At 44.1% G+C, this 26,310-nt stretch overlaps 14 non-coding genes and 1 pseudogene across 14 annotated transcripts; all 15 read left to right on the forward strand.

The window, feature by feature from the left end:
- Positions 1-59: 59 nt before the first annotated feature.
- On the forward strand, positions 60-275 carry LOC130213913 (small nucleolar RNA U3). Its single transcript, XR_008835562.1, has one exon. It is a non-coding gene; the product is annotated as a small nucleolar RNA U3 (small nucleolar RNA).
- A 1,628-nt stretch (positions 276-1,903) lies between these two features.
- On the forward strand, positions 1,904-2,119 carry LOC130213911 (small nucleolar RNA U3). The gene has a single exon (XR_008835560.1). It is a non-coding gene; the product is annotated as a small nucleolar RNA U3 (small nucleolar RNA).
- Positions 2,120-3,749: 1,630 nt separating this feature from the next.
- On the forward strand, positions 3,750-3,966 carry LOC130213909 (small nucleolar RNA U3). Its single transcript, XR_008835558.1, has one exon. It is a non-coding gene; the product is annotated as a small nucleolar RNA U3 (small nucleolar RNA).
- A 1,631-nt stretch (positions 3,967-5,597) lies between these two features.
- LOC130213912 (small nucleolar RNA U3) lies at positions 5,598-5,813 on the forward strand. Its single transcript, XR_008835561.1, has one exon. It is a non-coding gene; the product is annotated as a small nucleolar RNA U3 (small nucleolar RNA).
- Positions 5,814-7,444: 1,631 nt separating this feature from the next.
- LOC130213902 (small nucleolar RNA U3) lies at positions 7,445-7,660 on the forward strand. Its single transcript, XR_008835552.1, has one exon. It is a non-coding gene; the product is annotated as a small nucleolar RNA U3 (small nucleolar RNA).
- Positions 7,661-9,291: 1,631 nt separating this feature from the next.
- Positions 9,292-9,507, forward strand: LOC130213904 (small nucleolar RNA U3). The gene has a single exon (XR_008835554.1). It is a non-coding gene; the product is annotated as a small nucleolar RNA U3 (small nucleolar RNA).
- An 8,435-nt stretch (positions 9,508-17,942) lies between these two features.
- Positions 17,943-18,061, forward strand: LOC130213860 (5S ribosomal RNA; annotated as a pseudogene).
- A 179-nt stretch (positions 18,062-18,240) lies between these two features.
- LOC130213855 (5S ribosomal RNA) lies at positions 18,241-18,359 on the forward strand. Its single transcript, XR_008835509.1, has one exon. It is a non-coding gene; the product is annotated as a 5S ribosomal RNA (ribosomal RNA).
- Positions 18,360-18,538: 179 nt separating this feature from the next.
- LOC130213953 (5S ribosomal RNA) lies at positions 18,539-18,657 on the forward strand. The gene has a single exon (XR_008835600.1). It is a non-coding gene; the product is annotated as a 5S ribosomal RNA (ribosomal RNA).
- Positions 18,658-18,835: 178 nt separating this feature from the next.
- On the forward strand, positions 18,836-18,954 carry LOC130213856 (5S ribosomal RNA). Its single transcript, XR_008835510.1, has one exon. It is a non-coding gene; the product is annotated as a 5S ribosomal RNA (ribosomal RNA).
- Positions 18,955-19,133: 179 nt separating this feature from the next.
- LOC130213857 (5S ribosomal RNA) lies at positions 19,134-19,252 on the forward strand. The gene has a single exon (XR_008835511.1). It is a non-coding gene; the product is annotated as a 5S ribosomal RNA (ribosomal RNA).
- Positions 19,253-19,430: 178 nt separating this feature from the next.
- Positions 19,431-19,549, forward strand: LOC130213954 (5S ribosomal RNA). The gene has a single exon (XR_008835601.1). It is a non-coding gene; the product is annotated as a 5S ribosomal RNA (ribosomal RNA).
- A 179-nt stretch (positions 19,550-19,728) lies between these two features.
- LOC130213851 (5S ribosomal RNA) lies at positions 19,729-19,847 on the forward strand. Its single transcript, XR_008835506.1, has one exon. It is a non-coding gene; the product is annotated as a 5S ribosomal RNA (ribosomal RNA).
- Positions 19,848-25,851: 6,004 nt separating this feature from the next.
- On the forward strand, positions 25,852-25,970 carry LOC130213850 (5S ribosomal RNA). The gene has a single exon (XR_008835505.1). It is a non-coding gene; the product is annotated as a 5S ribosomal RNA (ribosomal RNA).
- A 182-nt stretch (positions 25,971-26,152) lies between these two features.
- On the forward strand, positions 26,153-26,271 carry LOC130213853 (5S ribosomal RNA). Its single transcript, XR_008835507.1, has one exon. It is a non-coding gene; the product is annotated as a 5S ribosomal RNA (ribosomal RNA).
- Positions 26,272-26,310: the final 39 nt, after the last annotated feature.

Genomic DNA, 26,310 nt, shown 5'->3' on the forward strand with positions numbered 1-26,310 from the left:
CCGTCAGTGAGACAGCGAGTGACAGAAGAGACTCCAGCTGCTTTTGCTGACTGAAGATTAAGACTATACTTTCAGGGATCATTTCTATAGTTTCTCACTAGGAAATGTGTTTCTAAAGTGTTGTGTCTCCCAAACCGTGATGAAGAGTGTTGATGTTCTTTTCTGAGCGTGAATCCGGCGTAGAGAACTGACTTGTCTCAGAAGCTCTACACTGTTGATGACCGTTCCTGACTGCTTATAGCAGTTCTGGAGGAAAAGAGCATGAGCTGAGCGGCAGCTAGACTTGGTCAACAGCGCTTTGAAAGGCTGTTGTAATGGCTTTTCGTTACTGTCAGTGTGTTGGTTGACTTTTAGTGTTGTGGTCTCGTTTTTATTTTTGTTTTTCTTTGAACGGTTGAGTGTGAAGTAACGGGAGGATTTTAATCCGCGAGTTGTTACATCGTGATAAACGCGATTAAAGTTTTATACATTTTTTTTGGTCGTGATGTCAATAATCAGTGTGCGAGTGAGAATAGAAGGTGTTTGGTGTCAAAAAAAACTCCTCCAAAAAATGTACCCCTGGCTTTAGTCAATCTGCATGTTTATTTGCAGATTAAAAACTCAACATTTTTAGTTATGGAATTGTTGTTGTTTTTTCCAGTTCTTGGTCCTTTGCTCTTTACGTTATATGTGTTACCACTAGGCGATAGCATTATAAAAAGAAAAACCCTGAAATTAGTTGCCACTGTCATGCCGCACATTCACAGATCTCCTCACAACCTGAAAACCTGTACGAATTCACAAAATGAACAGGTTGTATAGCTGATATAAAAACTTGGATGACTATTACCTTTAGTTTTATTATTGAGTTCAGATAAATCAGAGGCCTTGATGATAGGACACAAAAACATCCCGTGCAAAAAACCTAGTAAACCGCCTCACCGTTGATAGCGTTTCAGTTGAGTCTTCATCGGCGGCGTTGCGTGATATTTGATGACAAGCTGTCGTGTGAAGGCCCCATTTAAAGCATCTGTACATGTCCATTTCGTCATGTCAGTCTGTCTCCTTAGGTGTACACAATTGTCAGTTCGGCCCGTATCCTGTGCAGATGGTTGTCGTGGCCGTCGATAAGTTGAGAACATACGACATGGGATTCGTGCAAGACCCCAGTGACAGACGAGTCTCCGCCTTGATCTCGTCGGCTAGTCTGAACGCCCACCTTGTGACCTACTTGGCCTGCACCTTCTCCGGAACGGACGACCATCCTTCTGAATCCTCCGACATCCAGACTGCAGCTCTGCACAATACATTTAGTCAGAGGAGAACTGTCCGTGGCCAGCTGAGCCTGGATGCTCTCAAGGTTTTTTCTTCATTTCCGGCAAGTGGCAGAGTTCTGGTTCTATGAAATATATCCAGCCTGGATCTAGCGGTCTGAATCTGCTGTGGCCTGTAACGTGTGGGTCTGCAGTTGGATGTTATTTGGTCCCTTGCCACAGTTGCCGCCTCTGGCTTGCTTGGTTGGGACTGCTGGAGCTGTGCAACGCTGGAGTTTCTCTTCGGCGGATCGGCCTTCAGCAGTGACTTACTTTTGCGTCGCGCTGATCTGAAATAAACTGAACTTAACTTCCACCGTGACATTTATACTAAACGGAAGCAGTTTCAACTTAACTTGAACTTACACCAGCATTCTACCACTTGTCTTATTCTTGCCTGAATCGCTGGAATGCTCCCCAATTTGAAATATTACGGCTTTTACTCTGTTTTTATCATCTGTGTTAAGCTGTTTTGACACAACCTACATTGTAAAAAGCACTGTGGAAATAAAGATGAATTGAATTGAACTTCTCATGGCTTTGAGAGCTTCTCCGTCAGTGAGACAGCGAGTGACAGAAGAGACTCCAGCTGCTTTTGCTGACTGAAGATTAAGACTATACTTTCAGGGATCATTTCTATAGTTTCTCACTAGGAAATGTGTTTCTAAAGTGTTGTGTCTCCCAAACCGCGATGAAGAGTGTTGATGTTCTTTTCTGAGCGTGAATCCGGTGTAGAGAACTGACTTGTCTCAAAAGCTCTACACTGTTGATGACCGTTCCTGACTGCTTATAGCAGTTCTGGAGGAAAAGAGCATGAGCTGAGCGGCAGCTAGACTTGGTCAACAGCGCTTTGAAAGGCTGTTGTAATGGCTTTTCGTTACTGTCAGTGTGTTGGTTGACTTTTAGTGTTGTGGTCTCGTTTTTTAGTTTTGTTTTTTCTTTGAACGGTTGAGTGTGAAGTAACGGGAGGATTTTAATCCGCGAGTTGTTACATCGTGATAAACGCGATTAAAGTTTTATACATTTTTTTTGGTCGTGATGTCAATAATCAGTGTGCGAGTGAGAATAGAAGGTGTTTGGTGTCAAAAAAAACTCCTCCAAAAAATGTACCCCTGGCTTTAGTCAATCTGCATGTTTATTTGCAGATTAAAAACTCAACATTTTTAGTTATGGAATTGTTGTTGTTTTTTCCAGTTCTTGGTCCTTTGCTCTTTACGTTATATGTGTTACCACTAGGCGATAGCATTATAAAAAGAAAAACCCTGGAATTAGTTGCCACTGTCATGCCGCACATTCACAGATCTCCTCACAACCTGAAAACCTGTACGAATTCACAAAATGAACAGGTTGTATAGCTGATATAAAAACTTGGATGACTATTACCTTTAGTTTTATTATTGAGTTCAGATAAATCAGAGGCCTTGATGATAGGACACAAAAACATCCCATGCAAAAAACCTAGTAAACCGCCTCACCGTTGATAGCGTTTCAGTTGAGTCTTCATCGGCGGCGTTGCGTGATATTTGATGACAAGCTGTCGTGTGAAGGCCCCATTTAAAGCATCTGTACATCTCCATTTCGTCATGTTAGTCTGTCTCCTTAGGTGTACACAATTGTCAATTCGGCCCGTATCCTGAGCAGATGGTTGTCGTGGCCGTCGATGAGTTGAGAACATACGACATGGGATTCGTGCAAGACCCCAGTGACAGACGAGTCTCCGCCTTGATCTCGTCGGCTAGTCTGAACACCCACCTTGTGACCTACTTGGCCTGCACCTTCTCCGGAACGGACGACCATCCTTCTGGATCCTCCGACATCCAGACTGCAGCTCTGCACAATACATTTAGTCAGAGGAGAACTGTCCGTGGCCAGCTGAGCCTGGATGCTCTCAAGGTTTTTTCTTCATTTCCGGCAAGTGGCAGAGTTCTGGTTCTATGAAATATATCCAGCCTGGATCTAGCGGTCTGAATCTGCTGTGGCCTGTAACGTGTGGGTCTGCAGTTGGATGTTATTTGGTCCCTTGCCACAGTTGCCGCCTCTGGCTTGCTTGGTTGGGACTGCTGGAGCTGTGCAACGCTGGAGTTTCTCTTCGGCGGATCGGCCTTCAGCAGTGACTTACTTTTGCGTCGCGCTGATCTGAAATAAACTGAACTTAACTTCCACCGTGACATTTATACTAAATGGAAGCAGTTTCAACTTAACTTGAACTTACACCAGCATTCTACCACTTGTCTTATTCTTGCCTGAATCGCTGGAATGCTCCCCAATTTGAAATATTACGGCTTTTACTCTGTTTTTATCATCTGTGTTAAGCTGTTTTGACACAACCTACATTGTAAAAAGCACTGTGGAAATAAAGATGAATTGAATTGAACTTCTCATGGCTTTGAGAGCTTCTCCGTCAGTGAGACAGCGAGTGACAGAAGAGACTCCAGCTGCTTTTGCTGACTGAAGATTAAGACTATACTTTCAGGGATCATTTCTATAGTTTCTCACTAGGAAATGTGTTTCTAAAGTGTTGTGTCTCCCAAACCGCGATGAAGAGTGTTGATGTTCTTTTCTGAGCGTGAATCCGGTGTAGAGAACTGACTTGTCTCAGAAAGCTCTACACTGTTGATGACCGTTCCTGGCTGCTTATAGCAGTTCTGGAGGAAAAGAGCATGAGCTGAGCGGCAGCTAGACTTGGTCAACAGCAGCTTTGAAAGGCTGTTGTAATGGCTTTTCGTTACTGTCAGTGTGTTGGTTGACTTTTAGTGTTGTGGTCTCGTTTTTTATTTTTGTTTATTCTTTGAACGGTTGAGTGTGAAGTAACGGGAGGATTTTAATCCGCGAGTTGTTACATCGTGATAAACGCGATTAAAGTTTTATACATTTTTTTTGGTCGTGATGTCAATAATCAGTGTGCGAGTGAGAATAGAAGGTGTTTGGTGTCAAAAAAAACTCCTCCAAAAAATGTACCCCTGGCTTTAGTCAATCTGCATGTTTATTTGCAGATTAAAAACTCAACATTTTTAGTTATGGAATTGTTGTTGTTTTTTCCAGTTCTTGGTCCTTTGCTCTTTACGTTATATGTGTTACCACTAGGCGATAGCATTATAAAAAGAAAAACCCTGGAATTAGTTGCCACTGTCATGCCGCACATTCACAGATCTCCTCACAACCTGAAAACCTGTACGAATTCACAAAATGAACAGGTTGTATAGCTGATATAAAAACTTGGATGACTATTACCTTTAGTTTTATTATTGAGTTCAGATAAATCAGAGGCCTTGATGATAGGACACAAAAACATCCCATGCAAAAAACCTAGTAAACCGCCTCACCGTTGATAGCGTTTCAGTTGAGTCTTCATCGGCGGCGTTGCGTGATATTTGATGACAAGCTGTCGTGTGAAGGCCCCATTTAAAGCATCTGTACATCTCCATTTCGTCATGTTAGTCTGTCTCCTTAGGTGTACACAATTGTCAATTCGGCCCGTATCCTGAGCAGATGGTTGTCGTGGCCGTCGATGAGTTGAGAACATACGACATGGGATTCGTGCAAGACCCCAGTGACAGACGAGTCTCCGCCTTGATCTCGTCGGCTAGTCTGAACACCCACCTTGTGACCTACTTGGCCTGCACCTTCTCCGGAACGGACGACCATCCTTCTGGATCCTCCGACATCCAGACTGCAGCTCTGCACAATACATTTAGTCAGAGGAGAACTGTCCGTGGCCAGCTGAGCCTGGATGCTCTCAAGGTTTTTTCTTCATTTCCGGCAAGTGGTAGAGTTCTGGTTCTATGAAATATATCCAGCCTGGATCTAGCGGTCTGAATCTGCTGTGGCCTGTAACGTGTGGGTCTGCAGTTGGATGTTATTTGGTCCCTTGCCACAGTTGCCGCCTCTGGCTTGCTTGGTTGGGACTGCTGGAGCTGTGCAACGCTGGAGTTTCTCTTCGGCGGATCGGCCTTCAGCAGTGACTTACTTTTGCGTCGCGCTGATCTGAAATAAACTGAACTTAACTTCCACCGTGACATTTATACTAAACGGAAGCAGTTTCAACTTAACTTGAACTTACACCAGCATTCTACCACTTGTCTTATTCTTGCCTGAATCGCTGGAATGCTCCCCAATTTGAAATATTACGGCTTTTACTCTGTTTTTATCATCTGTGTTAAGCTGTTTTGACACAACCTACATTGTAAAAAGCACTGTGGAAATAAAGATGAATTGAATTGAACTTCTCATGGCTTTGAGAGCTTCTCCGTCAGTGAGACAGCGAGTGACAGAAGAGACTCCAGCTGCTTTTGCTGACTGAAGATTAAGACTATACTTTCAGGGATCATTTCTATAGTTTCTCACTAGGAAATGTGTTTCTAAAGTGTTGTGTCTCCCAAACCGCGATGAAGAGTGTTGATGTTCTTTTCTGAGCGTGAATCCGGTGTAGAGAACTGACTTGTCTCAAAAGCTCTACACTGTTGATGACCGTTCCTGACTGCTTATAGCAGTTCTGGAGGAAAAGAGCATGAGCTGAGCGGCAGCTAGACTTGGTCAACAGCAGCTTTGAAAGGCTGTTGTAATGGCTTTTCGTTACTGTCAGTGTGTTGGTTGACTTTTAGTGTTGTGGTCTCATTTTTAGTTTTGTTTTTTCTTTGAACGGTTGAGTGTAAAGTAACGGGAGAATTTTAATCCGCGAGTTGTTACATCGTGATAAACGCGATTAAAGTTTTATACATTTTTTTTGGTCGTGATGTCAATAATCAGTGTGCGAGTGAGAATAGAAGGTGTTTGGTGTCAAAAAAAACTCCTCCAAAAAATGTACCCCTGGCTTTAGTCAATCTGCATGTTTATTTGCAGATTAAAAACTCAACATTTTTAGTTATGGAATTGTTGTTGTTTTTTCCAGTTCTTGGTCCTTTGCTCTTTACGTTATATGTGTTACCACTAGGCGATAGCATTATAAAAAGAAAAACCCTGGAATTAGTTGCCACTGTCATGCCGCACATTCACAGATCTCCTCACAACCTGAAAACCTGTACGAATTCACAAAATGAACAGGTTGTATAGCTGATATAAAAACTTGGATGACTATTACCTTTAGTTTTATTATTGAGTTCAGATAAATCAGAGGCCTTGATGATAGGACACAAAAACATCCCATGCAAAAAACCTAGTAAACCGCCTCACCGTTGATAGCGTTTCAGTTGAGTCTTCATCGGCGGCGTTGCGTGATATTTGATGACAAGCTGTCGTGTGAAGGCCCCATTTAAAGCATCTGTACATCTCCATTTCGTCATGTTAGTCTGTCTCCTTAGGTGTACACAATTGTCAATTCGGCCCGTATCCTGAGCAGATGGTTGTCGTGGCCGTCGATGAGTTGAGAACATACGACATGGGATTCGTGCAAGACCCCAGTGACAGACGAGTCTCCGCCTTGATCTCGTCGGCTAGTCTGAACACCCACCTTGTGACCTACTTGGCCTGCACCTTCTCCGGAACGGACGACCATCCTTCTGGATCCTCCGACATCCAGACTGCAGCTCTGCACAATACATTTAGTCAGAGGAGAACTGTCCGTGGCCAGCTGAGCCTGGATGCTCTCAAGGTTTTTTCTTCATTTCCGGCAAGTGGCAGAGTTCTGGTTCTATGAAATATATCCAGCCTGGATCTAGCGGTCTGAATCTGCTGTGGCCTGTAACGTGTGGGTCTGCAGTTGGATGTTATTTGGTCCCTTGCCACAGTTGCCGCCTCTGGCTTGCTTGGTTGGGACTGCTGGAGCTGTGCAACGCTGGAGTTTCTCTTCGGCGGATCGGCCTTCAGCAGTGACTTACTTTTGCGTCGCGCTGATCTGAAATAAACTGAACTTAACTTCCACCGTGACATTTATACTAAACTGGAAGCAGTTTCAACTTAACTTGAACTTACACCAGCATTCTACCACTTGTCTTATTCTTGCCTGAATCGCTGGAATGCTCCCCAATTTGAAATATTACGGCTTTTACTCTGTTTTTATCATCTGTGTTAAGCTGTTTTGACACAACCTACATTGTAAAAAGCACTGTGGAAATAAAGATGAATTGAATTGAACTTCTCATGGCTTTGAGAGCTTCTCCGTCAGTGAGACAGCGAGTGACAGAAGAGACTCCAGCTGCTTTTGCTGACTGAAGATTAAGACTATACTTTCAGGGATCATTTCTATAGTTTCTCACTAGGAAATGTGTTTCTAAAGTGTTGTGTCTCCCAAACCGCGATGAAGAGAGTTGATGTTCTTTTCTGAGCGTGAATCCGGTGTAGAGAACTGACTTGTCTCAGAAGCTCTACACTGTTGATGACCGTTCCTGGCTGCTTATAGCAGTTCTGGAGGAAAAGAGCATGAGCTGAGCGGCAGCTAGACTTGGTCAACAGCAGCTTTGAAAGGCTGTTGTAATGGCTTTTCGTTACTGTCAGTGTGTTGGTTGACTTTTAGTGTTGAGGTCTCGTTTTTTATTTTTGTTTTTTCTTTGAACGGTTGAGTGTGAAGTAACGGGAGGATTTTAATCCGCGAGTTGTTACATCGTGATAAACGCGATTAAAGTTTTATACATTTTTTTTGGTCGTGATGTCAATAATCAGTGTGCGAGTGAGAATAGAAGGTGTTTGGTGTCAAAAAAAACTCCTCCAAAAAATGTACCCCTGGCTTTAGTCAATCTGCATGTTTATTTGCAGATTAAAAACTCAACATTTTTAGTTATGGAATTGTTGTTGTTTTTTCCAGTTCTTGGTCCTTTGCTCTTTACGTTATATGTGTTACCACTAGGCGATAGCATTATAAAAAGAAAAACCCTGGAATTAGTTGCCACTGACATGCCGCACATTCACAGATCTCCTCACAACCTGAAAACCTGTACGAATTCACAAAATGAACAGGTTGTATAGCTGATATAAAAACTTGGATGACTATTACCTTTAGTTTTATTATTGAGTTCAGATAAATCAGAGGCCTTGATGATAGGACACAAAAACATCCCATGCAAAAAACCTAGTAAACCGCCTCACCGTTGATAGCGTTTCAGTTGAGTCTTCATCGGCGGCGTTGCGTGATATTTGATGACAAGCTGTCGTGTGAAGGCCCCATTTAAAGCATCTGTACATCTCCATTTCGTCATGTTAGTCTGTCTCCTTAGGTGTACACAATTGTCAATTCGGCCCGTATCCTGAGCAGATGGTTGTCGTGGCCGTCGATGAGTTGAGAACATACGACATGGGATTCGTGCAAGACCCCAGTGACAGACGAGTCTCCGCCTTGATCTCGTCGGCTAGTCTGAACACCCACCTTGTGACCTACTTGGCCTGCACCTTCTCCGGAACGGACGACCATCCTTCTGAATCCTCCGACATCCAGACTGCAGCTCTGCACAATACATTTAGTCAGAGGAGAACTGTCCGTGGCCAGCTGAGCCTGGATGCTCTCAAAGTTTTTTCTTCATTTCCGGCAAGTGGCAGAGTTCTGGTTCTATGAAATATATCCAGCCTGGATCTAGCGGTCTGAATCTGCTGTGGCCTGTAACGTGTGGGTCTGCAGTTGGATGTTATTTGGTCCCTTGCCACAGTTGCCGCCTCTGGCTTGCTTGGTTGGGACTGCTGGAGCTGTGCAACGCTGGAGTTTCTCTTCGGCGGATCGGCCTTCAGCAGTGACTTACTTTTGCGTCGCGCTGATCTGAAATAAACTGAACTTAACTTCCACCGTGACATTTATACTAAATGGAAGCAGTTTCAACTTAACTTGAACTTACACCAGCATTCTACCACTTGTCTTATTCTTGCCTGAATCGCTGGAATGCTCCCCAATTTGAAATATTACGGCTTTTACTCTGTTTTTATCATCTGTGTTAAGCTGTTTTGACACAACCTACATTGTAAAAAGCACTGTGGAAATAAAGATGAATTGAATTGAACTTCTCATGGCTTTGAGAGCTTCTCCGTCAGTGAGACAGCGAGTGACAGAAGAGACTCCAGCTGCTTTTGCTGACTGAAGATTAAGACTATACTTTCAGGGATCATTTCTATAGTTTCTCACTAGGAAATGTGTTTCTAAAGTGTTGTGTCTCCCAAACCGCGATGAAGAGTGTTGATGTTCTTTTCTGAGCGTGAATCCGGTGTAGAGAACTGACTTGTCTCAGAAGCTCTACACTGTTGATGACCGTTCCTGGCTGCTTATAGCAGTTCTGGAGGAAAAGAGCATGAGCTGAGCGGCAGCTAGACTTGGTCAACAGCAGCTTTGAAAGGCCCCCTTTAGGCCGCCGACTAAGGGATGAGTCCCACGGGGCGCTTAATAGGGGCTTTCCGGACGGCTGTTCCCGGACGCTGCGCGCCGGCCCCTAGATGATTTTTCCCGGCCCCTACTACCACGCAGGCCCCTAGGAGAGGGACCCCCGACCCGCTCCGAGGCGACGCCTCACCCCTAGCTCCCCCGGTGGCAGCGCGGAACGCCGTTGAAAAAGTAATCTTTTTCGACCCATTCTGTTGCAATCTGGGGTTCGCCACGGGGTGGCAGCGGACTGACAGAGACCCCCTACGTGGGAGTGCCGAATAGGTGAGGGCTGGGAGTCCGGGGAAAGCCTAAACCTCCCCCTTACAGCCTATATGTCAGAAGAGCGCTCGCCCACCCTGCCGGGACCCCTCCCACCTACCACGAACAGCCTATCCGTCCCCTTGAACACCTAAGTGGCCGGGAACAGCCTATTTGTCCCCCTGAACACTTATGTGGCCACAAACAGCATATCAGTCCCCCTGAACACCTAAATTGTGGGAACAACCCATACATCTCTCTGAACGCCAATGTGGCCACGAACAGCCTATCTGTCCCCCTGAACACTTATGTGGCCACAAACAGCCTATCAGTCCCCCTGAACACCTAAATTGTGGGAACAACCCATACATCTCTCTGAACACCTATGTGGCCACGAACAGCCTATCTGTCCCCCTGAACACTTATGTGACCACAAACAGCCTATCAGTCCCCCTGAACACCTAAATTGTGGGAACAACCCATACATCTCTCTGAACACCAATGTGGCCACGAACAGCCTATCTGTCCCCCTGAACACTTATGTGGCCACAAACAGCCTATCAGTCCCCCTGAACACCTAAATTGTGGGAACAACCCATACATCTCTCTGAACACCAATGTGGCCACGAACAGCCTATCTGTCCCCCTGAACACTTATGTGACCACAAACAGCATATCAGTCCCCCTGAACACCTAAATTGTGGGAACAACCCATACATCTCTCTGAAAACCAATGTGGCCACGAACAGCCTATCTGTCCCCCTAAACACTTATGTGGCCACGAACAGCCTATCTGTCCCCCTGAACACCAATGTGACCACGAACAGCCTATTTGTCCCCCTGAACACTTATGTGGCCACAAACAGCCTATCAGTCCCCCTGAACACCTAAATTGTGGGAACAACCCATACATCTCTCTGAACACCAATGTGGCAACGAACAGCCTATCTGTCCCCCTGAACACTTATGTGGCCACGAACACCCTATCTGTCCCCCTGAACACCAATGTGACCACGAACAGCCTATTTGTCCCCCTGAACACTTATGTGGCCACAAACAGCCTATCAGTCCCCCTGAACACCTTAATTGTGGGAACAACCCATACATCTCTCTGAACACCAATGTGGCCACGAACAGCCTATCTGTCCCCCTAAACACCTATGTGGCCACAAACAGCCTATCTGTCCCCCTGAACACCTAAATGGCCAGAAATGACCAATCTGTCCCTCTGAACACCAATGTGACCACGAACAGCCTATTTGTCCCCCTGAACATTTATGTGGCCATGAACAGCCTATCTGTCCCCCTGAACACCTATGTGGCCACAAACAGCCTATCTATTCCCCTGAACACCTAAGTTGCCAGGAACGACTTATCTGTCCCCATGAACACCTAAATGCCAAGTAACGATCTACAAGTCCCCCTGGATGCCAACGTGGCCACGATCAACCACTCAAGCCCTCGGAATGCCAAAGTTGCCAGGAACAATGCAGTCGTAGATTATTCAATAAAACAATATCTTATTAGGCTGTCTTTGGACATCCCACTAGGCTGTTTGTGGACATCCCACCTGTAGCGTGTTAGGCTCTCTGCGGACATCCCATCTGTAGCTTATTAGGCTGTCTGTGGACATCCCACTAGGTTGTCTGTGGACATCCCATCTGTAGCTAATTAAGCTGTCTGTCATCCCACTAGGCTGTGGACATCCCACTAGGCTGTCTGTGGACAGCCCATGTGTAGCTTATTAGGCTGTCTGTGGACATCCCATCTGTAGCTTTTTAGGCTGTCTGTGGACATCCCACTAGGTTGTCTGTGGACATCCCATCTGTAGCTTATTAAGCTGTCTACGGACATCCCGACTGTAGCTTATTAGGCTGTCTGTGGACATCCCACTAGGCTGTCTGTGGACATCCCACCTGTAGCTTATTTGAACAGGCCGAGGTAGGCTGTCCGTGGACACCCCAGTAAAAGGTCATAATTCCCAGCAGGAACAATTTGGGGGTTCATTAGGGGGAGCAGAGGGGTCAGGAGGCCCCACTCAGCAGTTTTTTCCATGTCAGAGCTCACCAAAAGACTTCTGTGACCTAAAAAAGCTCTGTCCACGAACAGCCTATCTGGGCCCACTCAAATAAGTTACACGTGGGATGTTTTACATGATCCACCCACCCAAGTGGTCAAACTTCAACAGATCCACAAAAAAAAAAACCTTTGGAGGTGGATCCCCACATCCCCCTGAGTTGCCCCCTGCTGTCAAAACCTTAAAATTCCACTGTCCAGCAACCACCTATTTTTATGAATGGAATAGATTGTAGGTGGGATGTCCAGATCTCTGCTTCTGGACACAGCAGAGAGCCCAAACCTGCATTCCTGTTCTAGTCTAGGCATGCCCTGTCCATGCTGTGAATTTGAAGAAAATTGGAGAAACTTGAAAATCTGACCAAAAAAATCTCTAAGGGGTACCCCCTTTGAGTTTTTTTTGGTCAAATTTTCAAGTTTCTCCAAACTTCACCAAATTCACCCCCTGGACAGGATGTGTCCAGACTAGCACAGAAATGCAGGTTTGGGCTCTCTGCTGTGTCCAGAAGCTGAGATCTGGACATCCCACGTACAATCTATCCCATTGTATGAAATAGGCTGTTCGTGGACAGTGGAATTTCAAGGTTTCGAAACTTGTAGGTGGCCCAGGGGGGCTTGCCCTTTCACCTCAATAGGTTTTTTTGGCACTTTTTGAGGTTTTCCAGCTCACAGATGGATAAAAAAAAACATCCCACCTGTAACTTATTTGAACAGAGCGAGGTAGGCTGTCCGTGGACACCCCTGTAAAAGGTCACTATTCACAGCAGGAACAGTTTTGGGGTTCATTAGGGGGAGTAGAGGGGTCAGGAAGCCCCACCCAGCAGTTTTTTCCACATCAGAGCTCACCAAAAGGCTTCTGTGGCCTAAAAAAGCACTGTCCACGAACAGCCTATCTGGGCCCACTCAAATAAGTTACACGTGGGATGTTTTACATGTTCCACCCACCCAAGTGGTCAAACTTCAACAGATCCAAAAAAAAACCTTTGAAGGGGGATCCCCAGCTCCCCCTGAATTGCCCCCTGCTTTTAAACCCTCAAAATTCCACTGTCCAGCAACCACCTATTTTTATGAATGGAATAGATTGTACGTGGGATGTCCAGATCTCAGCTTCTACAAGGGCTAGCAAGCTGAAACCTGGCCTCCTGCTCTAATCTGGACATGCCCTGTCCAGGGTGTGAATTTGGAGAAGTTTGAAGAATGTTGAAAATCTGACCAAAAAAAACTCAAAGGGGTACCTACCCCCTTTGAGTTTTTTTTTGGTCAAATTTTCAAGTTTCTCCAAACTTCCCCAAATTCACCCCCTGGACAGGGCATGTCCAGACTAGCACAGAAACGCAGGTTTGGGCTTTCTACAGTGTCCAGAAGCTGAGATCTGGACATCCCACGAAGAATCTATCCCATTGTATGAAATAGGCTGTTCGTGGACAGTGGAATTTCAAGGTTTCGAAACCTGTAGGTGGCCCAGGGGGACTTGCCCTTTCACCTCAATAGGTTTTTTTGGCACTTTTTGAGGTTTTCCAGCTCACAGATGGATAAAAAAAAACATCCCACCTGTAACTTATTTGAACAGAGCGAGGTAGGCTGTCCGTGGACACCCCTGTAAAAGGTCACTATTCACAGCAGGAACAGTTTTGGGGTTCATTAGGGGAAGTAGAGGGGTCAGGAAGCCCCACCCAGCAGTTTTTTCCACATTAGAGCTCACCAAAAGGCTTCTGTGGCCTAAAAAAGCACTGTCCACGAACAGCCTATTTGGGCCCTTTCAAATAAGTTACACACGCACCTTCTTGTTTAAACAGTCAAAGGGACCTTTATTTTGGCGCAAAACGGTGGGGGCTTCGACTACAGTTTCGTCAAGGCCCCCTGCACCACCTATTCAAATTTCGTACCCCTCGGTGCAGGGGAAGCACTTAAAAAAAAATCTGAAAGAAATATTCAGTGAAAATTATTCAATCCGCCCATCCCCCGCCCAGCCAATTAAGCATTTGCAAAGGACCTGCGGGCCCCAAACTTTGAGGATCTTTTAAGGGACCCGTGAGGGTCAGACCATATCAATTCGAAGCCGTTTCGGGCCACGGGGGCCATTCCGCAGGGCGTCCACGAACCACCTATAAAAATGAATGGGATAAGTTACACGTGTCATGGGCCCTGGATCGGCCCCCGAGGGTCCGAGGGGCTCCAAACTTGGTCTGCTGGCAGCCTAAGGGCCCCCAAACACCATACTAAGACCACAAGTGCCTCGCTCGAACGCAACTCTTAATTGGCAAGGCAGAGCAAATCTCTCACTCAGGCCTTTTTCACCTATGCACTCTAAGTCTGTCTCATGAATGACTTTGCATGTTTGAGGTGAACTTTGCATCCTCAAAGGTCAGGGGTTATTTGGGTAGTTAGGGGGGGTCAGGGACCCCCTCCAACAGTGCCTGTCAAGTCAGAGCTCACCAAACGGCTTCTGTGGCCTAAAAAAGCACTGTCCGCGAACAGCCTATCTGGGCCCATTCAAATAAGTTACACGTGGGACTTGTTGTTTGAGCGGTCAAAGGGACCTTTATTTTGGCGCAAAACGGTGGGGGCTTCGACTACAGTTTCGTCAAGGCCCCCTGCACCACCTATTCAAATTACGTACCCCTCGGTGCAGGGGAAGCACTTGAAAAAAAATCAGAAAGAAATATTCAGTGAAAATTATTGAATCCGCCCATCCCCCGCCCAGCCAATTAAGCATTTTCAAAAGACGTGCGGGCCCTAAACTTTGAGGATCTTTTAAGGGGCCCCTGAGGGTCAGACCATATCAATTCGGAGCCGTTTCGGGCCACGGGGGCCATTCCGCGGGGCGTCCACGAACCACCTATTAAAATGAATGGGATAAGTTACACGTGTCAGCGGCCCCCCTTCGGCCACCGAGGGTCCGAGAGAGCCCAGATTTGGCACAGAGTTGCGTCACAAGGCCCTCGGTCACCTACCGAAAGGGCTAGCTCGAGGGGCGCCCCCAAAAATTTTCTGAGCTCTTCATACATCCCTCTGTCTCTCATACAGCTCTATACGATGAGGCCTAAGAGGGTGTTTTTGTCGGCCAGGCCTAAAACGCTCAGAAAGCAGCTAGGGCCACGGAACTTGGGGACCTGGCTGGGGGGACGGTGGCGGTACTCTGTGGCGAATTTGGGGGTCCTGCAACCTTTTGACCCCCTGTATGGCCTTGTCCCACCTGCAACTTATTCAATGGAATTTCATAGGTGGTTCGTGGTCATGGGGGGCTTTTTTGAGCAAATTAGCGTATGCGAGCGCGGAACTTGGGGGCCCGACTCAGGGGCCCGTGACGTAACATATATGTCAGTTCGGGGCCGATCGGGCAACGTCTGCGCTTCCATGTACACAGAAGCCATCTGCGGCCCGACACTCTGGGACCCATGTCGGGGGCCCCAACACGACCCCCATGCCGATTTTCGGGGCCCTCTGACCTTTCGACCCCTCTGGAGCCAACGTCCCACGTGCAACTTATTTCAATGTAAAGTCCATAGGTGGTTCGAGGTCATTGGGTCTTTTTTTTAGCAAATTTGCCAGTGCAACTGCGGAACTTGGGGGCCTGATTCAGGGGCCCGTGACGTAACATATATGTCAATTTGGGGTCGATCGGGAACTTTCCACGAAACACCTACAAAATGAATGGAATAAGTTGCACGTGTCATGGGCCCCGGTTCGGCCCCCGGGGGCCCGAGGGGTTCCAAACTTGGCCTGCCTGCAGCGTAGGGGCCCCCGAACACCATACTGAAAGCACAAGTGCCTCGCTCAAACACAACTCTTAATTGGCTCCTCAGCCCAACTTTCATACAAAGGCCTCTTTAGCCTTTGGACTCCAAGACTGTCTTGAGGCACTTTGTGTGTTTGAGGGGAATTTTTTTGGCACGCTATAAACAATACATGAAACCTTCTGGGGCCCTGAAATTCGAGGTGCCGCGTCGGGGGCCCCTACACGACCACCACGCCAAATTTCGGGGCCCTCTGACCTTTTGACCTCTCGGGAGCCAACGTCCCACGTGCAACTTATTTCAATGTAAACTCCATAGGTGGTTCGCGGTCAAGGGGGGCTTTTTTGAGCAAATTAGACCGTGTGACCGTGGAACTTGGGGGCCTGATTCAGGGGCCCGTGACGTAACATATATGTCAGTTTGGGGCCGATCGGGCAACGTCAGCGCTCCCATGTACACGGAAGCCATCTGCGGCCTGACACTCTGGGTCTCGTGTCGGGGGCCCCAACACGACCCCCGTGCCGATTTTCGGGGCCCTCTGACCTTTCGACCCCTCGGGAGCCAACGTCCCACGTGCAACTTATTTCAATGTAAAGTCCATAGGTGGTTCGCGGTCATTGGGGGTTTTTTTGAGCAAATTTGCCAGTGCGACCACGGAACTTGGGGGCCTGATTCAGGGGCCCGTGACGTAACATATATGTCAATTTGGGGCCGATCGGGCACTTTCCACGAAACACCTACAAAATTAATGGAATAAGTTGCACGTGTCACGGGCCCCGGATCGGCCCTCGAGGGTCCGAGGGACTCCAAATTTGGCCTGCTGGCAGCCTAGGGGCCCCCGAACAACATACTGAGAGCACAAGTGCCTCGCTCGAACACAACTCTTAATTGGCTCCTCAGCCCAACTTTCACACAAAGGCCTCTTTAGCCTTTAGACCCCAAGACTGTCTTGAGTCACTTTGTGTGTTTTTAGGGGATTTTTTTTTGGCACGCTATAAAACGTTCATGAGACCTTCTGGGGCCCTGAAATTCGAGGTGCCGTGTCGGGGGCCCCTGCGCGACCACCACGTCGAATTTCGGGGCCCTCTGACCTTTTGACCTCTTGGGAGCCAACGTCCCACGTGCAACTTATTCAATGTAAACTCCTTAGGTGGTTCGCGGTCATGGGGGCTTTTTTGAGCAAATTAGATCGTGTGACCGCGGAACTTGGGGGCCTGATTCAGGGGCCTGTGCGATCGTGGAACTTTGGTGGCGGCCCTGGGGCCCCGTGAACCAACATATATGTCAGTTTGGGGCCAATTGGGCGCCGTCCACAAAACACCTATGAAAATGAATGGGATAAGCTGCACGTGGGACGTCCAGCCGTTTGGCCCCTAAGGGACCGTTCGGCCCCAGACTTGAAGTTTCGGTACTCTCTATAGGTCGAGAAGACTACTGCGGCCTTTCTATGGCATCTTGGAAACAATTTTTTTCCAGTAACCAAAAACGAGTGCTCGTTAGCACAGAGGGCACCTGGCGGGCATGTCCAGGCGGTTCCTTGGGCACGACGGTCACTTTGTGCATGATGATGAAAAATAGGTGTTTAGGGTCATTAAAGGCACTCTACGGAGAATGAGAGAGAAGAGGGTAAAAAAACAGACAGTCGGGGGATCGGCGGGCATTTTGGGGGTCAAAGGTCAGTTTTTGCACATTAGGCAGTCAGGGGTATCAATAGGCACTTTTTGGACAATAGGCAGTCAGGGGGACAAATAGGCACTCTGCGGGCAGTGAGGAAGAGAAGGTGACGAATAGGCAGTCAGGGGGATAAATAGGCACTCTGCGAACAATAGGCAGTCAGGGGGATCAATAGGCACTCTGCGGGCAGTGAGGAGGAGGAGGGTGAAGAATAGGCAGTCAGGGGGATCAATAGGCTCTCAGCGGACAGTGAGGAAGAGGAGGGTGGTGAATAGGTGGTCAGGGGGATCAGTAGGCAGTCTGCGGGCGATGGAAAGGGTGAGGGGGTGTCGATAGGAACTCAGGGGGACATTTAGGCACTTTGTGGACAAAAAGGTGGTCAGGTGGACGACTAGGCATTTGGGGGGACGGGGGGGGGGGGCTTCGGGAGTGACCCACGAAGAGCTTGGGCACCCCCGAAGGCGTCCGTTCGGAGCCTAGGGCCGATTTGGCTGCCTTACCTTCGTTTTAGTAAAAGTGACAAGTAGTCATTCACTTAAGTGGTTCGTGGCGTCCAAATATTGAGTACGATCCCTCGCACCAACTATGCGTCATCTGGCAACTTATTTCCATTCAAAAATTTCAACGAACAGCCTAAATTCCCTTGCCACCCTGGCAATGCCTGATCTCATCTGAACTCGGAAGCAAAGCAGGGTTGGGCCTGGTTAGTACTTGGATGGGAGACCGCCTGGGAATACCAGGTGCTGTAAGCTTTTTGAATTCCTTCGTTTGCCAAAAAAAATAAAAAGGAATAAATTTTAAAAAGAAAAAAAAAGAGGTAAACTATTGAGTGCCCAAAGGCGTTGCTTCTGTCGGTGCTGAGTCAAGGCAAGCTGAGCGGCTCCTGGTGCTGCGCCTATTTTTAAATAGCCAACTCTTGACGGCTGCTCTCGCTTACAGCCATACCACCCTGGCAATGCCTGATCTCATCTGAACTCGGAAGCAAAGCAGGGTTGGACCTGGTTAGTACTTGGATGGGAGACCGCCTGGGAATACCAGGTGCTGTAAGCTTTTTGAATTCCTTCGTTTGCCAAAAAAAAAAAAAAGGAATAAATTTTAAAAAGAAAAAAAAAGAGGTAAACTATTGAGTGCCCAAAGGCGTTGCTTCTGTCGGTGCTGAGTCAAGGCAAGCTGAGCGGCTCCTGGTGCTGCGCCTATTTTTAAATAGCCAACTCTTGACGGCTGCTCTCGCTTACGGCCATACCACCCTGGCAATGCCTGATCTCATCTGAACTCGGAAGCAAAGCAGGGTTGGGCCTGGTTAGTACTTGGATGGGAGACCGCCTGGGAATACCAGGTGCTGTAAGCTTTTTGAATTCCTTCGTTTGCCAAAAAAAAAAAAAGGAATAAATTTTAAAAAGAAAAAAAAAGAGGTAAACTATTGAGTGCCCAAAGGCGTTGCTTCTGTCGGTGCTGAGTCAAGGCAAGCTGAGCGGCTCCTGGTGCTGCGCCTATTTTTAAATAGCCAACTCTTGACGGCTGCTCTCGCTTACGGCCTTACCACCCTGGCAATGCCTGATCTCATCTGAACTCGGAAGCAAAGCAGGGTTGGGCCTGGTTAGTACTTGGATGGGAGACCGCCTGGGAATACCAGGTGCTGTAAGCTTTTTGAATTCCTTCGTTTGCCAAAAAAAAAAAAAAGGAATAAATTTTAAAAAGAAAAAAAAAGAGGTAAACTATTGAGTGCCCAAAGGCGTTGCTTCTGTCGGTGCTGAGTCAAGGCAAGATGAGTGGCTCCTGGTCCTGCGCCTATTTTTAAATAGCCAACTCTTGACGGCTGCTCTCGCTTACGGCCTTACCACCCTGGCAATGCCTGATCTCATCTGAACTCGGAAGCAAAGCAGGGTTGGGCCTGGTTAGTACTTGGATGGGAGACCGCCTGGGAATACCAGGTGCTGTAAGCTTTTTGAATTCCTTCGTTTGCCAAAAAAAAAAAAAGGAATAAATTTTAAAAAGAAAAAAAAAGAGGTAAACTATTGAGTGCCCAAAGGCGTTGCTTCTGTCGGTGCTGAGTCAAGGCAAGCTGAGCGGCTCCTGGTGCTGCGCCTATTTTTAAATAGCCAACTCTTGACGGCTGCTCTCGCTTACGGCCATACCACCCTGGCAATGCCTGATCTCATCTGAACTCGGAAGCAAAGCAGGGTTGGGCCTGGTTAGTACTTGGATGGGAGACCGCCTGGGAATACCAGGTGCTGTAAGCTTTTTGAATTCCTTCGTTTGCCAAAAAAAAAAAAAAGGAATAAATTTTAAAAAGAAAAAAAAAGAGGTAAACTATTGAGTGCCCAAAGGCGTTGCTTCTGTCGGTGCTGAGTCAAGGCAAGCTGAGCGGCTCCTGGTGCTGCGCCTATTTTTAAATAGCCAACTCTTGACGGCTGCTCTCGCTTACGGCCATACCACCCTGGCAATGCCTGATCTCATCTGAACTCGGAAGCAAAGCAGGGTTGGGCCTGGTTAGTACTTGGATGGGAGACCGCCTGGGAATACCAGGTGCTGTAAGCTTTTTGAATTCCTTCGTTTGCCAAAAAAAAAAAAGGAATAAATTTTAAAAAGAAAAAAAAAGAGGTAAACTATTGAGTGCCCAAAGGCGTTGCTTCTGTCGGTGCTGAGTCAAGGCAAGCTGAGCGGCTCCTGGTGCTGCGCCTATTTTTAAATAGCCAACTCTTGACGGCTGCTCTTGCTTACGGCCATACCACCCTAGGAACACTAGAGGACACTAGTGAGCGATACAGGAAGTGATCGGCTGCAGTTTGGAGAGAAAGGCTCTCCTCCATTTTAGTATTTTTGTTTTGTGTTTGTTTTTGTGGACTGAATTAGAGTTTGATTTTGTGTTTTTGTTTTTTTAAACCACCTGACAGCAGCATCCCGCTGACTGGAGGGTGGTTTGTTGTTTTTGTTTTTTGAACTTTACTGGGCATAAAATGGACGGATTTTTGGTAAACGAAACTGGACTGGATGCAGAGACACTCATGGCAAACGAAACTGGACTGGACGGAGGAACAAGAATGGTTAACGACAATGGACTGGACAATAAACAACGAGCTGGACAAAGGAAGAACCAACTTGGTGGAAGAAAATATTTAAAAGAAGCAACAGTAATAGTGAACACAGAAGAAGTCAATGAGGTAAGAGCTGTGGACATCATTAAAGCAGTGACAGACAAGTGTGGTCAAGGGAAAATTTTGGCTTTGAGACCAAGGCAAGGAAAAGAGTTTGAACTTACTATAGAGAAGGAGGAAACATGTGAGGAGTTGCTTGATGGACTGTTGATTAAGGGAGTGAACTGTGAAATCAAAAAGCTGCAAAACAGGGATTATGTTGTTTCTTTCATGCACCTGCCCGTCTATCTTGATGATAGAGAAATTTTTAGAAAAATTAGAAGGATGGGGAGTTTATCCAATATCAAAAATAAAAAGAAGGGTTTACACTGGCACTGACATTGAGGACGGAACAAGATTCCTAAAAGTGAGATTCCCTAAGGAGGTGGCATCATTGCCATATAGCACAAAGCTGGAAACAGCGGAAGGGCCGCAGTACTTCAGGGTAATGCACAGCCATCAAGTGAAGACCTGTAGGCTGTGCATGAGCCCTGAACACTTGTTAATGGATTGCCCAGATTTTAAGTGCTACAAATGCGAAGAAAAGGGACACTTTGCAAGGAGTTGTAATACTGTCAAATGCCCAGAATGTAAACAATTTTTAAACAAGTGTGAATGTTGGATGGAAGGAGAGGAAGGAGGAGGAGAAGATCAAGTAGACGGACAGGTGCATGAAAGAAACAAGAAAGGAGAAGAATCAACAACAAAGGTAATGGAGGAGGAAACAAACATTATAAGGGATGAAGAAGAAGAAAAACAGACATCAGAACAAGAACAGTGGACACAAATGGAAATAACTGACAGTTTTAAAAACTTTTTAAATATGGTGGATAACAATGAACAAAGTAAGACTGATCAAGCTGAAGGAATGGAAAGTGATGAAGAACAAAGGGCAGATTATGTAGAGAAGAACAAAGTGGAAAGAGGACTAATAAGAAGAAGAACAATAAAGGTAAAACCAAATGTGGACAGTGCAAGAAAAAAGATGATGACAAAGGTGCGAGTAAAAAACGTTAATAGGTATGAAGTGTTAAGAGGGCTGGAAGAAGATGATGAGAAATAATGTTTTTTAACCATTTTATCTATTTTAACATGATTTTAATGTGTGTTTCTTTTTATGGAAGGGGCTGTTGGTTGAGTGAAAAAAAGTGGGTATGCAGAGGTAGAGGAGGAGACTAAAAATAATGGTTGGTTTTAATATTTTAATATCTTTTATCATGTTTTTTAACATTTTATCGTGGAATGCAAGAGGTTTATTGAATGTGGAGAAATTTGAACAAATGTTGGTGTTATGTAAAGAAGCTGATGTGATTGTTTTGCAAGAAACAAATTGGAAAAATGAAAGTGTTAAAATGGTTCAAAGTAAATGGGATGGTCAAATATATTTTAACAATGGAGAGGATAAACTGGGTAGTGGAGTAGCGATTTTAATAAAAAGAGGTACATATGAAAAAGAAAAAGTCATATTTGAGGATGGAGTTGGGAAAAGCATGGCGATGAAATTAGAAAAAGGAGAAGATCATTTCATCATTTATAATATTCATGCACCCAATGAAGAAAATGAAAAAGTGAACTTCTTTAAAAACGTTAGTATAAATGTAAAAAAATGGCAGAATGTTATTGTAATTGGAGATTTTAATACTGTTTTTACAGAATTAGATCTGGGGAGTAAGATGGTATATAGAAAAGACAAGGGGAGAGAGGAGCTACTGAAAATGATGACAGAATGCAATTTAATAGATGTGTGGAGAGAGAAAAACAAGACAAAGAGGGAATTTTCAAGAATGCAACTGGTTTTACATGAGCTGAAGTTAAGTAGGATTGATTATATGTTATGTAATGTAGAAATGAAGGATTTTATCAAAAGTTTATTTTATAAAAAAGTCAGTTTTAGTGATCATTCGTTTTTTTGTGTGAAATTAGATTGTGCAAAAGTTGAAAGGGGATTAGGTGTATGGATTTTGAACGCAACAATTTTAAAACATGAGACATACAAAGAAAAAATTACACAAATAATTGCAAACAGTAAATTGGACAGAATGTATAGAGAAGATAAAAGAATATGGTGGGACAATATGAAGTTAGACATGAAAAAATGTTCAATAAAATATTGTCAAATTGTAAAAAGAGTTAAAAATAATAAAGAAATGAAAATAAGAAAGGAATTAGAAGAGGAAATAAAAAGACTGCAAACAGATCAAAATGAAGATATTGGGAAAATAATATATTTACAAGAACAACTAAAAGAGATGGAAAATGAAAAATGCAGAGGGGCTATAATTAGAAGCAAAGCAAAGTACACTGTTGAAGGAGATCGAAGTACAAAATTCTTCTTTAACTTAGAAAAGAATAGACAGAAAGCAGACTTAATGAAAGAGGTGTTGAATAAAAATGGAGAATTAAAACAAGGAACTGAGGAAATTTTAATAGCTGTTAAACATTTTCTATGAAGATATGTTTAAGAGTCAAGGAACTACAAGGATGATCAACTGTTTCTCTTAAATCAAATAAAACTAAAAGTTTCAGATGAAGATAAAGTTTTTGTGATGCAGGGATAACAGAAGTAGAAATTGATGAAGCAATAAGACAGTTAACTACGGAGAGAAGTCCAGGCATAGATGGGTTAACCAATGAGTTTTATAAGAATTTTAGAGAAATGATAGTACCTGTTTTAAAAGAAGTATATGATGAGGTTTTTAAAAAAGAAGAATTAAGTGAAAGAATGAAGATAGGAATGATTAAAATGATATACAAAAGAAGAGGAAGTCCTTTAGATCTGAAGAATTATAGGCCCTTAACAATGTTAAATACAGATTTTAAAATTTTAGCAAAGGTTTTAGCAAACAGATTAAGGAAAGTTTTACCTAAAATTATTAGCACCACACAGGCATATGGAGTCAAGGGGAAGGACATATTAGACACAGTTCAAAATATAAGAGATACATTATTGTATATGAAGGAGAAAAATATGAATGGATATTTAATTAGTTTGGATTTAGAGAAAGCATTTGATAGAGTGGAACATGACTATTTGTTTGAAGTGATTAAAACATTTGGATTTGGGGAGAATTTTAGGAAATGGATCAACATTTTTTATTATAATATTTTAACATGTATTAAATGCAATGGTTTTTTAACGGAATGTTTTCAACCAACAAGGTCTATAAGACAAGGATGTCCACTATCTGCACTACTGTACACATTAGTAGCTGAACCATTGGGACTAGCAATAAAAGCAGTCAATGGAATAAAAGGAATACAAATAGAAGAAAGAACTGAACATGAGCCAGTTTACCAGTATGCAGATGACACTACCTTGTTGGTTGAAGACATTCAAAGTGTAACAAAGGCAATGGGGATTTTAAATAGGTATTGTAAGGGGACGGGAGCTAAGATTAATATTGAAAAGAGTGTGTGTATGAGGATTGGAAGGGCAGATGTTTTACCTCAGCACATACATTTTAAGGAAGAGTATGAACATATCAAGATTTTAGGCATTTGGGTTGGTTTGGATTTTAATAAAGCGGATCATTTTAATTGGGAGGGAGTTTTAAAAGGGGTTGAAATTAGATTGAGATATTGGAAATTGAGAAACCTGACATTGAAGGGAAAGGTTTTATTGATTAATTCTCTAATGCTCTCAAAAATGTGGTATGTGCTGAGTGTTACCCCATTGCCTTGTGAATACTATAAAAGAATTAAAAAATGTGTTTTAGATTTCTTATGGGGAAAAGGAAGAGCAAAAATATCATATGACACGTTGATTGGAGGGAAAGAAGTTGGGGGACTTGGGCTTTTAGACCCACTTTTAAGGATGAAAACATTAAGGGTGAAATTGGTAAAATGTTTTGTAGATGATAAGAGTAAAGAAGTGTGGAAAAATGTCATGGATTACTTTTTAAAGAAATGTGGTGGAGTAAATAAGGGATGTAGTGTATTATGTATGAAAACAAAAAAAGAAATGTGGACAGGTATACCAACATTTTATGAAGAGGTTTTAGAAGCTTGGGGAAACTTTTTAGAAAATATGCTGATTGTACCTAAAGGAAGAAACCAATTGTTAGAACAACCTTTGTTTTTAAACCTGAACATCACGAAAGATGAAAATGTAATATATTATAAAAAATGGTGGCAAGCTGGAATTAGGCAAGTAAAGGATCTGCTCTATGAGGTGATAAAAGGCTATCTTCCATTACAAGCAATAGAAGACATGTTATCTGAAAATGAAGTGAATGTAGGGAAAGGAACACTTGTAAAACAGTTTGAGGATTTAAAAAGAGCAATACCACATGAATGGATTGAAAGAATTGAACAAAACGAAAAGGGAGAAAATGGAGACATGCCTGATTTGTATTTTAAAAAGAAAAATGGAGAGAACAAGATTTTTATTGACTGTAAAGTAAAAGATTTTTATTTGTGTTTTAGAGAAATGGCTTTTGTAAAACCAGTTGCAAACAATTATTGGAAAGAAAGATATGATGATTTAAATGAAAGTGAAATATGGAAAAATGTAGGAACGAAATATATGGATCCAATTTTAGAAGATTTTAATTATTTATTGAGACATAATTGTATTTTAACTGAAATGAGGTTATGTAAAATTGGGATTGAGAGAGATGCAATGTGTAAAGTCTGTAAAAATGAAGAAGAAGGTTTTTTACATTTGTTTTTTTACTGTGAAGAATTGAGTGTGTTTATGGAAAGGATCAAACGTATTATTAAATCTATGCTGAAAGATAAATATAATGAGAACATGACTCAAAAGGAATGGGAGAAAATGTTTTTATTTGGTTACAAGGGTAACGGTTTTAATATGACTGTTTTTAATTTATGTATAATAATTGCGAAGAATGTAATATGGCAAAGACGGAATATTGCAAAATTTGAAAAAAGAAAAGTAGATGTATGGATATTATTTAAAAACAAAATGGAAACATCATTTAGGTTGTTACGGGAATATTTTTTATTAAATGACAAAGAAGATGAATTTATAGAAATGTTTGTTGAACAAAATGCAATGTTAGAGCTTAATGTGAATGGTGTTACCTGGATGTGGGACAAATACAAATGAACATATTTTATAAAATTATTTTTTTTTATTAAAAAAAAAAAAAAAAAAAAAAAGCAATGCCTGATCTCATCTGAACTCAGAAGCAAAGCAGGGTTGGGCCTGGTTAGTACTTGGATGGGAGACCGCCTGGGAATACCAGGTGCTGTAAGCTTTTTGAATGCCTTCATTTGGCAAAAAAATTAATAAATACATTTTAAAAAAAAAAAAAAAAAAGAGGTAAACCATTGAGGGGCCAAGGGCATTGTTTCTGTCGGTGCTGTTTCAAGGCAAGCTGAGCGGCGCTCGGCTCCTGGTGCTGCGCCTATTTTTAAATAGCCAACTCTTGACTGCTGCTCTCGCTTACGGCCATACCACCCTGGCAATGCCTGATCTCATCTGAACTCAGAAGCAAAGCAGGGTTGGGCCTGGTTAGTACTTGGATGGGAGACCGCCTGGGAATACCAGGTGCTGTAAGCTTTTTGAATGCCTTCATTTGGCAAAAAAATTAATAAATACATTTTTTTTTTAAAAAAAAAGAGGTAAACCATTGAGGGGCCAAGGGCATTGTTTCTGTCGGTGCTGTTTCAAGGCAAGCTGAGCGGCGCTCGGCTCCTGGTGCTGCGCCTATTTTAAATAGCCAACTCTTGACTGCTGCTCTCGCTTACGGCCATACCACCCTGGCAATGCCTGATCTCATCTGAACTCGGAAGCAAAGCAGGGTTGGGCCTGGTTAGTACTTGGATGGGAGACCGCCTGGGAATACCAGGTGCTGTAAGCTTTTTGAATGCCTTCATTTGGCAAAAAAATTAATAAATAC

The sequence above is a fragment of the Danio aesculapii genome, chromosome 20, assembly GCF_903798145.1.
Source record: "Danio aesculapii chromosome 20, fDanAes4.1, whole genome shotgun sequence".
Lineage (NCBI taxonomy): Eukaryota > Metazoa > Chordata > Actinopteri > Cypriniformes > Danionidae > Danio > Danio aesculapii.